Genomic DNA, 14,543 nt, shown 5'->3' on the forward strand with positions numbered 1-14,543 from the left:
AGTCCAAGGAACTCTCAAGAGTCTTCTTCAACACCACAGTTCAAAATCATCAATTCTTTGGCAGTCAGCTTTCTTTACAGTCCAATCCTCACATCCATACATGACTAATGATTCTTGTCTTGAAATTCAACAATACTGACGCAGGGACTGTCTTGGTGGTCCAGCGGTTAAGACTCCACCTTCTAAATCACAGAATGTTGGGTTCCTTGCACGGTCGGAGAACCAAGATCATGGGTGGCCTGGAGCAACTAAGAGCTCCTCAGCTGCAAGCCTCGGGGAGGAAACTGAGGTGTCCTGGTCACAGGGAAATCCCAGAGGACACAGCGTGTCCAGTGAGCAATCCCGGGAGGGCCGAAGTGCAGAGCTGCAAACTGAGCAAAGGTCTCCGCTCTAGCCATCTCAACAAATACATTTTTAAAAACTTCCCTGGTGGCAAACTCAAACCAGGGTTCTGTGACAATCTAGAAGGGTGGGATGGGGAGGGAGGCAGCAGGAAGTTTCAAGAGAGAGGGGATATATATACACCTATGGCTGATTCATGCTGATGTATGGCAGAAATCAACATAATATTGTAAGGCAATTATTATTCAATTAAAAATAAATAAATTAAAAAAAAACCCTACCATGGTGGTCTAGTGACTAAGTCTCCATGCTCCCAACACAGGGGGCCCAGGTTTGATCACTGGCCAGGGAACTACATCCCACATGACACAGCTGAAAGATCCTTTGGGCCACAACTAAGACAAACATATATATATATTTAAGTTACAGAGCCCATTTCCCTTCCCCTTGAATCTGAGCCAAATTCATGACTTACTTGGATTTAGATCACAGTGAAAGTGCTGCTGTGCCAGTTCTGAGCCTGGGCTGTAGGAAACCTTACCGCTTTTGCTCTTACTCTCCTGGAATCCAGCTGCCATGCTGTAAGGAAGTCCAAGCTCCCTTCCTGGAGAGTGAAGTCATACAAAGAGGCCCTAGAGGATGAGATATCATGAGGAGAGAAAGGCCACAAGGATAAGACCCAAGGCACCCGTCAGACAGGAAGTGCCCAGGGCTCCAAAAGATCCAGTCATCTTGGATCTTCTGTGCCCTTCCAGCCACCAGCTAAATGCAGAGCCCCTTGAGTGACCCCCAGGCAATACCACATGAAGCAGAAGAATCATCCCATCAGCTCACAGTATGGAATCATGAGAAACAATGTTGTTTTAAGCCACTACATGTTGGGATGGTCTGTTACAAAGCAGACAATGGAAACAGCCCTGGTACTTTGGGGGACCTTGTGCGTGTGTGTGCATTAAGTCCCTTCACTTGTGTCCGATTCTGTGACCCCACAGACTGTAGCCTGCCAGGCTCCCCGGTCCATGGGATTCTCCAGGTGAGAATACTGGAGTGGGTTGCCATGCCCTCCTCCAGGGAATCTTCCCTACCCAGGAATCAAACCAGCGTCTCTTATGTCTCTGGCATTGGCAGGAGAGTTCTTTACCACAAGAGCCACCTAGGAAGCCCTAGAGGGCAGGGAACCTTGCAACTACAACCAACTCTGTAGTTTCAAATGCCCTGCTTGAACTAGCTGAGTTTACAGGGTGAAGTTTGTGAAGATTTGGAGATTAGTGCACACGTGATCAAAGAGGAAAGTCGAGCACCCAAATATCAGAGGGAAGGAAATGATGGAATTTTGGATGAATCTGAATGGACACACACCCGTACCACAGCTGCAAGGAAAAGTGGGAAAATGGATTTCTGAGGAGGTTGAATTCATAAGGTAAGAAATTCCTAAAAAGTAGAAGACAGCCAAAAAAAAAAAAAAAACTGAGATGATGTTCAGAGGGCTCTGGACGTCTGGGATAGAAGGCATGAGAATTGTCCAAAATACCAGGGGAACCAATCCATCCAGCCTGCCTTATCCTTCCTAGGTAGGATAATAGTTTGATTCTTTGGTTAAAACAAAAAGAAAAACTACAGTGAGATACCACTCCACATCTATTAGAATGGCAAACAACAGCAATAAATGGACAATATCTAGAGCTGCCAAGGATGTGAACAGTTGGAACTCTCATGCATTGTTGACAGGAGTGCAAAATAGTACAGATACTTTAGATAACAGTTCAGTTGTTTCTTATAAAGTTAAACATATTCTTACTGTATGATCCAACATACCATTCCTAGGTATTTACCGAAGAGAAATGAAAACTTAAATTCACATAAAAAGCAGTTTGCCATATGAATAGTGGCTTTAGTCATAATGTCCAAACTAGAAACAACCCAAGTGTTCTTCAGCAGATGAATGGACAACCTGTGGTATATCCATACAATGGAATCCTGTTTAGGATGTGTGCTAAATTGCTTCAGTGGTGTCTGACTCTCTGTGAGTTGGACACAACTTAGCAACTGAAAAATAACAGTGTATTTGTCAAACCCATAGAACAGTACACTAAAAAGGATGAATTTTACCCTATGTAAGTTCTATGTGCATTCATGCTTGGTTGCTCAGTTGTGTCTGACTCTTTGAGACCCCTTGGACTGTAGCCCCACCAGGCTCTGCTGTCCATGGGATTTCCCAGGCAAGAATACTGGAATGAGTTACCATTCCCTCCTCCAGGGGATCTTCCCGACCAGGGATCAAATTTGAGTCTCCTGCATCGGCAGGCGGATTCTTTACTACTGAGCCACCAGGGAAGCAAGGTTGAATGCCTCATCAGCAGATGTTGTTCTTTTCCCTTCTACTGGAATAGCATTTGGAATCAGACATCTGGTCCCCTGGCCATGACTATGTTTCTCAGTCTCTTTGGAGCCAGGTGAGGCCTCATAACTGTCTTCTGGAGGATAGAATGAGGCAAGAAACAAAGCAGGCAACTTCAGGTTGTGTTTCTAAAGGCCAAAAGTGAGATTCTCCCTGTCTCTGCCCTTCCTCTTAGCTGGAGTGTGGCCCTGACGCTGGCAGTAGGCATGCATCTTAGACCAAGTGGCTGAGTTTTCATTCATAAAATGAAGGTCTTTTAAATATAATTAAGGTAATGCTTGATGGATTTACCAATTGTGGTTCACCCATATCATCAATGCAGTCATTACGAATGAATTAGAACTCTACAAGCTGATTTGAAGGGATTTTAACTGAGAAAAGCTAGATGCAGAGAAGTGATTCTATTGGTGGTACGAGTGCAGTGATTAAAATGAATCCCTTATAAATATATATGTATATATATGTTTGCATATTTGAGTGACAGTGGGGAAAACTACCTTAGGATACACTCAGGCTGTTAACGTTGGCAACACTGGTGACCTCGGTCAGGATAGGAGATGGGGAAGGGTAAACACAAAATAGGGTTGAATGTAAAGGAACTACGTGAAAACAACAGTGTGTGTAACATGATGCCGTTTATATAAAATGATATATGTAAAACTGTGCATATCTGAATAGAAAGAAGTATGAATGTGTAGTCAAGTAAATGTCAACAGTGGTATCTCTGGGCAATGGGATTTAGATCATTTAGATTTCCTTATTTTTAAAAACTTGGTTGTCTTTTTTTTTTTACAGGGGATTTTTTAGTATATATAATTGGGGGGAAAGATATTTTAATTTCAGAAAGCATAACAAATTCAATTTTGCAGAAGAAAAAATAATAGGACTTTTTCTGCCAGGAATGGTGTTCTAAATAAACCAAAAACCATCTCCATTGGAGAACAGACAAAAATGCAGGATGAAATCTATGGGGGGAAAAAATTATTAAAAGCAGCAAAACACTAGTTAGAGGGAGGGCTTCCCAGGAGGTGCAGTGGTAAAGAATCCATCTGCCAATACAGGAGACGTGAGAGATGCGGGTTTGACACTTATGTTGGGAAGACCCCCTGGAGAAGGAGATGGCAACTCACTCCAGTATTCTTGCCTGCAAAATCCCATGGACAGAGGAGCCTGGCGGGTTACAGTCCATGGGGTCTCAAAGAGTTGGACATAACTGAGCACACACACCAATAAGAGGGTAAGGAAATAGTATTGAAAACTCTGAATAAAATAAGAGCGGAGTTCAAAACTCAAATGCCTTTGGGACAAATGCCTTCTTCCATGCAAAAGATGGTTTGAGCAAAAGTAAAGGCCCAGATCCACCCAGACTGGACAGTCTGAACCTCAGCTCTTCCTTTTAAGCTGAGACCTGAGGTCATCAAGGTAAGAATGAACCAGGAGGGACTTCCCTGGTGGTCCAGTGGCTAAGACTCTGCACTCCCAATGCCCAGGGCCTGGATTCAATTCCTGGTCAGGAAACTAGATCCTACGTGCCACAACTAAGAGTTCGTATGCTGCAGCTAAAGATCCTACATGACAAAACCAAGGCAGATGAGCCCAAGTGTCACAACCAAGACCGGGTGCAGCCAAATAAATATTTCAAAAAATCTTCTGATGAAGAGCACTACCAAAAACCTACAGCAAGCATCATTTATGGTTAAGTATTAAAATATTGGGGCTTCCGAGGTGGCACCAGTGGTAAAGAACCTGCCTGCCAATGCAAGAGACTTAAGAGACGCAGGTTTGAGATGTGGGTTTGATCCCTGGGTTGGGAAGATCCTCTGGCTGAGGGCATGGTAACCCACTCCAGTATTCTTGCCTGGAGAATCCCATGGACAGAGGAGCATGGCGGGCTATAGTCCGTAGGGTCACAAAGAGTCAGACATGACTGAAGTGACTTAGCACACATGCATTTAAATATTTAATGGTTAAATATTAAAAGTTTTCCTTCTAAGTGTGGAATAAGACAAAGAAAGATGCCTGTTGTTATTGCTTCTTTTCAACTTTGTCCTGGAAACCTTAACTCTGAAGTAAAGCAGGAAAATAAATAAAAAGTTATTGGCATCATTATTAATAGATTATGTGATTCTGGCTAAAGAATGTTCAGAAGACTCTACAGACTAATTTATTAAAATTCATAACAGAACTTAGCTAGGTAACTGGATATAAAATCAATGTATAAAAATCAATTTTATTGCCACATACCAGTCATAAACCAAACAAAGGTGGAGAAAAGTAGCCATCTATATTAGCGTAAATGATCAAGTGACTGGTAATAAATCTAACAAACTGTATGAAAAGCCTATATAAGGGAACTTTGTAAAAGACTTTTTAAAAAATCTAGATAATGGTTTGATATACCATGTTATTGGATTTGGATAGCAGTTTCCCTTGAATTTACCTATATGTTCTATCCATTCATAATCTAGATTTTAAAAGCTTTTTTCTGTGCAACTTGCAGGTGGATTCTAAATTTTATACTAAAATCAAAGAGCCAATTATAACAAAGATACTCTTAGTGAAAAAACAAGGAGATAGTTTCCACCCTCGCTGATATCAAGACTTTTTATAAAGCCAGACTTCTCTGGTGGTCCAATGGCTAAGACTCCATGCTCCCAATGCAGGGGCTAGGGTTTGATCCTTGGCCAGGGAACAAGATCCCAAATGCTACAACTAAAGATTCCACTGCTGCAACTGAGACTCAGTGCAATCAAATGAATAAATAAAAATAAATATTTTTAAAAAGACTTGTAAAGCAATGGAAATTAATTCAATGATTGGTGAACTAGAGTAGAGATTCTAGAAGTATACCTATGTACATATGGCCCCCTGACTTGTGATAGAGGTTTTTACTGCAAAAAAAGAGAAAAAGACGATCTTTTCAATAAATATACTGAGTTTGCTATCTAATTGGATGAAAATTACATTAGACTCCTACCTCATACTAAGCACAATAATCAACTTTAGGTAGATCACAGACCCAAATTGAAAAATAAAATGAAAAAGTTTTAAAAGATAATGTAGCATAACTGCAAGGAAGAGAAAAGATTTCTCCTTTTTTAATTTTTAAAAATTGAAGTGTAGTTGTTTTAAAATGTGTTAATTTCTGCTGCACAGTTAAGTGATTCAGTTATGCATAGACGTATTATATACATACTTTTAAAATCTTCTTTTCCATTGTGGTTTAACACAAGATATTGAATACAGTTCCCCATGCTATACAGTAGGACCTTGTTGTTTATCCATTCCATATATAATAGCTAAAATCTGCTAAGATTTCTTAATCAAGACTCAAAAAGCACTAACTACAAAAGACAAGATTGTTACATTTGGCTAATCAATGTTAATAATTTGTATTCATCAAAAGATGTCTTAGAGTGATATGGTTATATATTTATATTTTAAAAGGTCTTTATTGCTTAGAGATACTTACTAAATTTTCTTTGATAAAATAATAAGACTTTTAGAATTTGCATAAAATAACCCAAGGGGGAAGAAGTGTAGGTAGAGAGGAAATGAGATTGGCTGTATACTGACAGGCTTCTCTGGTGGCTCAGTTGGAAAGAATCTGCCTGCCAATACAGAGGCGTAAGTTCGATCCCTGGGAAAAGGAAATGGCAGCTCACTCCAGCATTCTTGTCTGGGTAATCCCATGGACAGAGGAGCCTGGCAGGCTACAGTTCATGGGGTCACAGAAAAGTGAGACATCACTCAGCGACTAAACAACAAATACACTGACAATTGTTGAAGCTGCTAATAAGCCTATGGGAATTCATTACACTGTTCTCTCCACTTTGGTGTATGTTTTGAGATTTTCCATTAAAAAGATACCATTACCAAATGGTCAGAGTGGGAGAGGATATTTCCAACATATGATGTAGACTAAGGATTTGAGTAGGGGATATAGAAGTAACTCCTTCAAAAACAAACAGCCAACCCCAAAAGAAAAGTGAGCAGAACTCTTAAGCAGACCCTTTACATAGGAGGAAATCCATATGGCAGTAAAGGTATCAATAGGTTCTGAAGTTCAGTGGGAAATGTGAATTAAAACACCTACCCCTCAGAACTTTCTGATTGGTCCGGAGGTTAAGACTCCACGCTTTCAAAGCAGGGGACAAAGGTTTGATCCCTGGTGGGGGAGCTAAGATCCCACATACCATGCGGTGAGGCCAAAAAAGGACACCTTCCCCTCTATACCTGGAAATGACAAAAATGGCAAAATCTGACAATACCACGTGTGGGTGCTAAAAGATAGGGAGCAACCAAAACTCCCACGCACTGCAGAAGGAGTGAGTGGCAGTGGTTTAACCACTTTGGGAACAATTTGGCATTGTTATTCCCAGTGACTCAGAACTTCTGCCTCTCTATCTATATCCTAAAGAGACTGGTGGATGGACACCAGGAAGCCTGTGCAAAGCTCTTCATAGCTGTCCTACTTGCAAAGCCCTTCAAGGGAATCAACACAAATGTTCATCAGAGGAAGATGGATACGTACTTTGTAGTAGATTCACACCATGGGACATTATGTGATAACGAGAATAAATATCTTGACTGCGTAGAATAAACACAGTAGGTACTAGTACTTGTCACAACATGGATTTATCTCACAAACAGAATGTTGAGTGAAAGGAAAAAGCATATATGAAAGAGTATATGCAATATGGTTCCCATTTACATAGAGTTTTAAAAGAGTCCAGATTAGACTATAGTGTTTAAGAAGCACACGTAGGTAGCAAGACTACTAAGAAAACCAAAGAAAGGATTCCATCAAGTCTAAATGGTGGTAACCTGTCAGAAAGGAGGAAGTTTTATGAATAAAATAGGACAAAACATTTTCTAGAATGCATCAATGACATCTTTTTTTTTCCCCACTGTGGATGTGTATGCATGAGTGTTCACTCAATGATTCATTATCCTGTGCTTTTGCTTTTCGTTTGGGGGGTTTTGTGGGCTTTTTTTTTGATAGGTGTTTGATATGTCACAATAAATAAAATTTAAAAGATCTTAATGCTTGCTCATTATGAAACTTTTGAAAAATACAGCAAGATACAATAATAAAAATGAAAAAAAACACTTCACCTACATCTGAGAGACAATCTCATTACGGTATTTTGTTGTATTTCCTTCCTGTCATTTTACTGAATATATTTTTATATATTTCTGACCATATCATATGTGCAAATCTGCATGCTGCCCATCTTTGCAAACAGCTTGTATTTACGTGATCAGATCAGATCAAATCAGTCGCTCAGTCGTGTCCGACTCTTTGCGACCCCATGAATCACAGCATGCCAGGCCTCCCTATCCATCACCAACTCCTGGAGTTCACTCAGACTCACGTCCATTGAGTCAGTGATGCCATCCAGCCATCTCATCCTCTGTCGTCCCATTCTCCTCCTGCCCCCAATCCCTCCCAACAAGGAGCTATATTCTCTTGACTGGTCATTCGGGACCTGACCTCACTGTACACATCTGCTCTTTGCCCTGGGAAAAGAGCAAAGAGATGACCTTCAGAATAAAGTAGACACCAAAGCTAAGATTTTATTTCTCAATTCATCTATGCTCAAGAAGAACCATAGGATGAGTCTCCATTTTCCTTTTCCCCTTCCCACATGAAGAACATAGAATATGGATGTGGTGGGAGCAACCTAGGACCACTCAGGCCAGGGCACTCCCCTAGGAACAGGAGAGCCATTGGTCAAAGCAGCTTGGCTCTCTGATGCCATGAAGCCTCCATACTGACACCATGAAGCCTTGGACTGTTTATGCTTGGTCTATTGGTTCAGTTCAGTTCCATTCAGTCGCTCAGTCATGTCCAACTCTTTGCAACCCCGTGGACCACAGCACGGCAGGCCTCCCTGTCCATCACCAACTTCCAAAGTTTACCCAAACTCTTGTCCATCGAGTTGGTGATGCCATCCAACCATCTCATCCTCTGTTGTCCCCTTCTCCTCCTTCCTTCAATCTTTCCCAGAATCAGGGTCTTTTCAAGTGAGTCAGCTCTTCACATCAGGTGGCCAAAGTATTGGAGTTTCAGGTTCAACATCAGTCCTTCCAATGAACACTCAGGACTGATCTCCTTTAGAATGGACTGGTTGGACCTCCTTGCAGTCCAAGGGACTCTCAATAGTCTTCTCCAACACCACAGTTCAAAAGCATCAATTCTTCAGTGCTCAGCTTTCTTTATAGTCCAACTCTCACACCCATACTTTACTACTGGAAAAACCATAGCTTTGACTAGACGGACCTTTGTTGGCAAAGTAATGTCTCTGCTTTTTAATATGCTTTCTAGGTTGGTCATAACTTTTCTTCCAAGGAGTATGCATCTTTTGATTTCATGGCTGCAGTCACCATCTCCAGTGATTTTGGAGCCGGAAAAAATAAAGTCAGCCACTGTTTCCCCATCTATTTGCCATGAAGAGATGGGACCGGATGCCATGATCTTAGTTTTCTGAATATTGAGCTTTAAGCCAACTTTTTCACTCTCCTCTTTCACTTTCATCAAGAGGCTCTTTAGTTCTTCACTTTCTGCCATAAGGTGGTGTCATCTGCATATCTGAGGTTATTGATACTTCTATTGGTTAGAGAGAAATAAAGTTCTCCTTTGTTTAAGCTACTGTTTTATTGTATTCTGTTATGGATTCGTATCGTACCTAACCTGAAAGTGAAAGTGTGAGTCCCTCAGTCATGTCAGACTCTTTGCAACCCCCTGGACTGTAGCCCTCCAGGATCCTCTGTCCATGGAATTCTTCAAGCAAACCTACTGGAATGGGTTGCCATTTCCTCCTCCAGGGGATCTGTGGTACCTAACCTAGACCCTACCTAAATGTTCACATGTAAACAATTTTTCGTGTTTCCGGAATCTTAGACACATCAGTTTTAATTGGTTCATAATATTGTATCCTGTGAAAGTGTTGAATTTTTCATTCACTCATCCATTCATTCATTTATTCCACATATATTTGTTGAGCGCTTACTGGGCCCCTAGTTGGTGAAATGGTGAACAAAACTGCCTTCCTGGAGCTTACAACCTAGAGAAGGAAGACAAGTGATATACAAGAAAACAAATAAATCAACACAATAACCCTTCTCTACTTTCAGATACAGCATGTTCCCAAACATGTTGTAGAGACTAATTGCTCACTAACACCACTCACCGTTGCCCCTTTGGGACTGGACTACATCCTCCCTTGCAATTGGTTATGTGAACCAAAGAGCTAGTGTGCAGATGTGTGTCCGACCTCCAGGTGTGATCCCCAAGACCTCCCACGTATGCCCCTCCTCTCTTTCAACATTCACTGATGGAGAGGATGAGGGGTGGGAGCAAGGGAGCTAAAGGAGCCCAGAGCTGCCAGATGGGGTAGCTCTACCCCACTGACTGCATCATGCTATCCTGTGTGGGGGGGGGGGGGGGGGAAGGTTGTATCAAGCCACTGAGACTTGGGGAAGAAGACTTACTTCTTCGAGTAACAACTGCTATTAATTTGGGACTTCCCTGGTGGTCCAGTGGCTAAGACTCTGGGCTCCCAATGCAAGCGGCCCAGGTTTGATTCCTGGTCAGGGAACCATATTCCACATGCCGAAACTAAGACCTGGTACACTCAAATAAATAAGTAAATAAATTTTTTAACTGCTAGTAATTTACCTTTCCTCATACACGTGAAGAAAGGGCTCTGGTAGACTGCAAAAATGGCTCCAGTTTTTCACCCCTTCCTGTCTCCTTGCCCTTTGCCATCTGATTTCACAGCCACTTCCATCAAAGGGAGGAATCTATTTCCCCACCCCTTGATCTGAGTAAGTCTTGGGCCATGAGGTGGCCAATAGAATGAGGTGGAAGAAATGACTTGATAGTTGACAACAGTTGCTGAAAAACTGAAAATAGAGGGATACATAAATTTGTTTAGAAAAAAAATACCTAGGAGGGCCCTTCTTATTACAGTTATCATGGACATTAGCATGTTAATTAAAGCTCCTGCATCTCACTTAGCTTCATTCAAGTCAGCATTTCCCACATTCATTTTATTAAGGAGGCTTTTATTCTCAAACACCAATTAATATCCCATGAACCTTTGTCAAATGCTAGTAGGTCATAGTTAAATTATTCCCAATTTGGTTTTGTTTGTTTTGCTTTATTAAAAAATGGTGCCATAGAGACTTCCCTGGTGGTCCAGTGGTTAAGAATCCACCTTGCAACACAGCGAATGCAGGTTCAATTTCTGGTCTGGGAACTAAGATCCCACATGCCACAGGGGAACTGAGCCCCCTGCACCACAATGACTCAAGCCCATGCACCCTAGAACCCATGTTCCGCAACAAGAGAAGCCACCGCAAGAAGTCAACGATCAAGCACAGCCAAAAATAAATATATAAATAAATTTAAAAAAAATTTTTAATGATGCCATAAAAATCCTTGGGGTGAAATCCTTTTCCACTTGCCAGATTCTTTCCAGTAGTGTAAATGATGAATTAACAGATATGAGCATTTTCATTTTTTTTTTTTAGATATGAGCATTTTCAAGTTTTAGACTTGGGGCCCAATCCTTCTCTATAAAAATCACTCCCCTTCACACCCCGATTGTGGTGAATGTGAACAGGGTCTCCCATTTCCCTGAACTCTCCTCACCAAAGGGAACCACATTTCAAACATCATTGCTGATTTGACAGGCAAAGGGCTGCCTCTCAGTATTTCAAAGGGCAAATTATTTGAATATTACCAGGGATAAACTTGGCTTTTATCTTTTTTGGCTCTTTATGTTTCTTCTTTGAATTGTCCTTTCATATTAATTGCCCATCTTTCTTTTGGGTACTGGCTTTTCCTGTTAATTCCACGTTAATTTATTAATATGTTTATCACTTTTCTGTTATACCTGTTGCAAATATTTTTCTCTACTAGTTCACTTCAATTTTAGTCATGCCTTTTTTAAAATAATAATTTTTGTTTGTTTTTAGTCGGTATGTGGGGTCTTAGTTCCCCAACCAGGGATTGAACCAGCACCCACTGCATTAGGGAGCAAGGAGGCTTTACCTTTGGAATGCCAGGGAAGTCCCTAGTCATGCCCTTTTCAAACATATGGGATACTCAACTTTGTATACAGTCAAATCTGTCAATCTTTTCCTTTATGATTTATTCTCTCTCTCTTTTTTAAACAGGATTTTTTCTCAGCCACACCCAGTGGTAGGCATGCGGGATCTCCAGGGATCAAACTCACGCCTCCTGCAGTAGGAGCATGGAGTCTTAACCACAGGACCGCCAGGGAAGTCCCTGTGATTTGCTCTCTTAAAGTTCAGAAAGTCTTTCCCAACCCAGAGGTTATTAAATATTTATTTCATCTTCAAGATTTTTATTGTGTAATTTTCTTCCCACATTTTACTCTAGTCCATCTGGAATTTATTTTCATTTATCATGCAAGATGAGGCTCCAAATTGATATTTTCCCCCAAATGGCTGAGACATAAACCCAACTGGTGTGACATTATGCTTCTGTTCAATAATAGTCTTGCTTTCTTTACTGTCTTTAGCCAGTCATTCTGGTATATTACCCAGGATGATTGCTCTTACACTGACATCACAGTTCATATTATATGAGTTCCATGATTTTGTCTATCTTGTCACCAGTGTATCCACAGTACCTTGGCATATGGCAGGATCTCCATAAATATCTAGTGAAAGAATAAATGAGTGAATGAATGAATGAGTGAGTGAGCAAATAAATGAATGTATACAATACGCTAGTCCTGATCTGGGCACTGAGTGTGTTTATGTTGGTGATAACATTCTGCCCGTTCCTCTGTGAGGCCCAGGGAGGAGTAGGAAACAGTTTAATCAGCTTATATCAGGTAGCCACTGCTGCATAATGAAATTCCTCACAACTAATGGCTTAAAACCACAACGGAGGGCCAACTCTTCCCTCAGGGGCAGAGTCAGGCGGGCCTAAATCGGCAGCCAGCCACTAAGGGCGCTTTCTTAAGCTCTGTGAGGAATGGCTGGGACGAGACCAAACAGACAGGAAGTTGGGCACTTACTTGTGGCAGTGCATAGCACAAGCCTTTCAGGAGGGAGAGAACACCCAGACTGCAGAGCCTGAGGCCTGCAGTCAGGTGTACAAGAGCTTAGCCTGGCTCCATTCAAACTACTGCAAACACAAGTACCCTCACCTCAGACACACAAGCTTCAGTGGCCTGTCCTTGGAAGAGTACAAACTGATCCTGTCCACAGATGTGTTGGACGAGTTTAAGGAGATGAATAAAGGCATGTGGAAGAAACGGCAGAAGTTTGTCCCCAAGAAGCCCAATGAGAAGCACAAAGCCTAGGCTCAGGCCTTATAGCCCTGCCTACCTAACCATGAAGTCATGTATGTTACCATTATCAATAAAACACCCTGATTTTCCCATTAAAAAAAAGAACAGCAACTTTATTTGCTCACTGTCCTGCGTTTCAAGAATTCGAAAAGGACGCAGCAGAGATAGTTGTCTCTGCTCCACAGGATGTCAGCTCTGGCTAGGACACCCAAGGGAAAAGAATCCAAGGGGCTTCTTCGCTTGTGAGCCTGGTGCTTTGGGAAAAGCTCAGATGGCTAAGGGATAACTCGAACAACTGCACTGGGGTCATACATCAGGGGCACCTATTCTCACTGTCACCTGGCTTCCTTAGGTCTCCACGTGGCCTTTCCATGTGGTCTCCCCAGTGTGGAGCTCAGAGCTCCTGAGTACACAAAAGCAGAAGCTCCCAATCTTAAGGTTTAGAACAGAACTGGCTGCGGGGGGCGGTGACTTCTAGCAAGGCACACATCCAAGGCAGATTCGAGGAGAGAGGATTACATGAGTATGAATAGGGAGGTATAGCTCTTTGGGAACCTTAGTATAAAACTGCCTTCCACTATTCAGTAAATGGCTCCTTATTGACCATTCACAAGGGCCAGGCTGGAAGCAGGTGCTGTTGACAGGCCTCACAGACACAGGCTCCTGAAATGCAGTGAATGTGGGGGCCCAGACCATTACTGGGCCCTGAGGCAGGTACCTCTCCCAGTTGGAAAGAGGGAGTGGGCTCCATTGGACATAACCCCAGGGATGTGCCTTAAAAGTGAGGAGACCTGGGGTACACAGGTGATGAACCACGTAGAGACTGTCTTGGTGAATCCCTAAAGTCTAAAGGCAGAGAGATGAGGCTGGGCCCAAATCAGAACCTATATAACGGGAGATGATGGAGGCCCTGGGTATCACTGTAAGAAATCTAACATTCATCTCTGTAAATATTTATTTGTTTATTATATGTTTGGCTGCATCAGGTCTTAGTCGCCCTGTGACATGTGGGATCTTAGTTCCCTGACCAGGAATCAAAACTGCATCCCCTGATTCTTAACCACTGGACCACCAGGGAAGTTTTTAGCACTCATCTTGAAGAACAGTGATTCCCAACCAGTAACTGGGTATCAGAATTACCTGCGTTTAGCTATTTTGAGGTATTTAAACAATACCTCCACGTATCTCTTGACTTCCTACTTTTGCATTCCAGTCCCCTATAATGAAAAGGACATCTTTTCTGGGTGTTAGTTCTAGAAGGTCTTGTAGGTTTTCATAGAACCATTTAACTTCAGCTTCTTCAGCATTGCTGGTTGGGGCATAAACTTGGATTGCTGTGATATTGAATGGTTTGCCTTGGAAAAGAAGAGATCATTCTGTCGTTTTTGAGATTGCATCCAAGTGCTCCTTTTCGGACTCTTGTTTACTATGATGGCTACTCCATTTCTTCTAAGGGATTCTTGCCC

At 41.9% G+C, this 14,543-nt stretch overlaps 1 pseudogene; it reads left to right on the top strand.

Annotated features, from left to right (window-relative positions):
- The first annotated feature begins 1,225 nt into the window (after positions 1-1,225).
- LOC109571703 (ubiquinol-cytochrome c reductase complex assembly factor 2 pseudogene) lies at positions 1,226-13,089 on the top strand (annotated as a pseudogene).
- Positions 13,090-14,543: the final 1,454 nt, after the last annotated feature.

This window comes from Bos indicus, chromosome 18 (genome assembly GCF_029378745.1).
Source record: "Bos indicus isolate NIAB-ARS_2022 breed Sahiwal x Tharparkar chromosome 18, NIAB-ARS_B.indTharparkar_mat_pri_1.0, whole genome shotgun sequence".
Lineage (NCBI taxonomy): Eukaryota > Metazoa > Chordata > Mammalia > Artiodactyla > Bovidae > Bos > Bos indicus.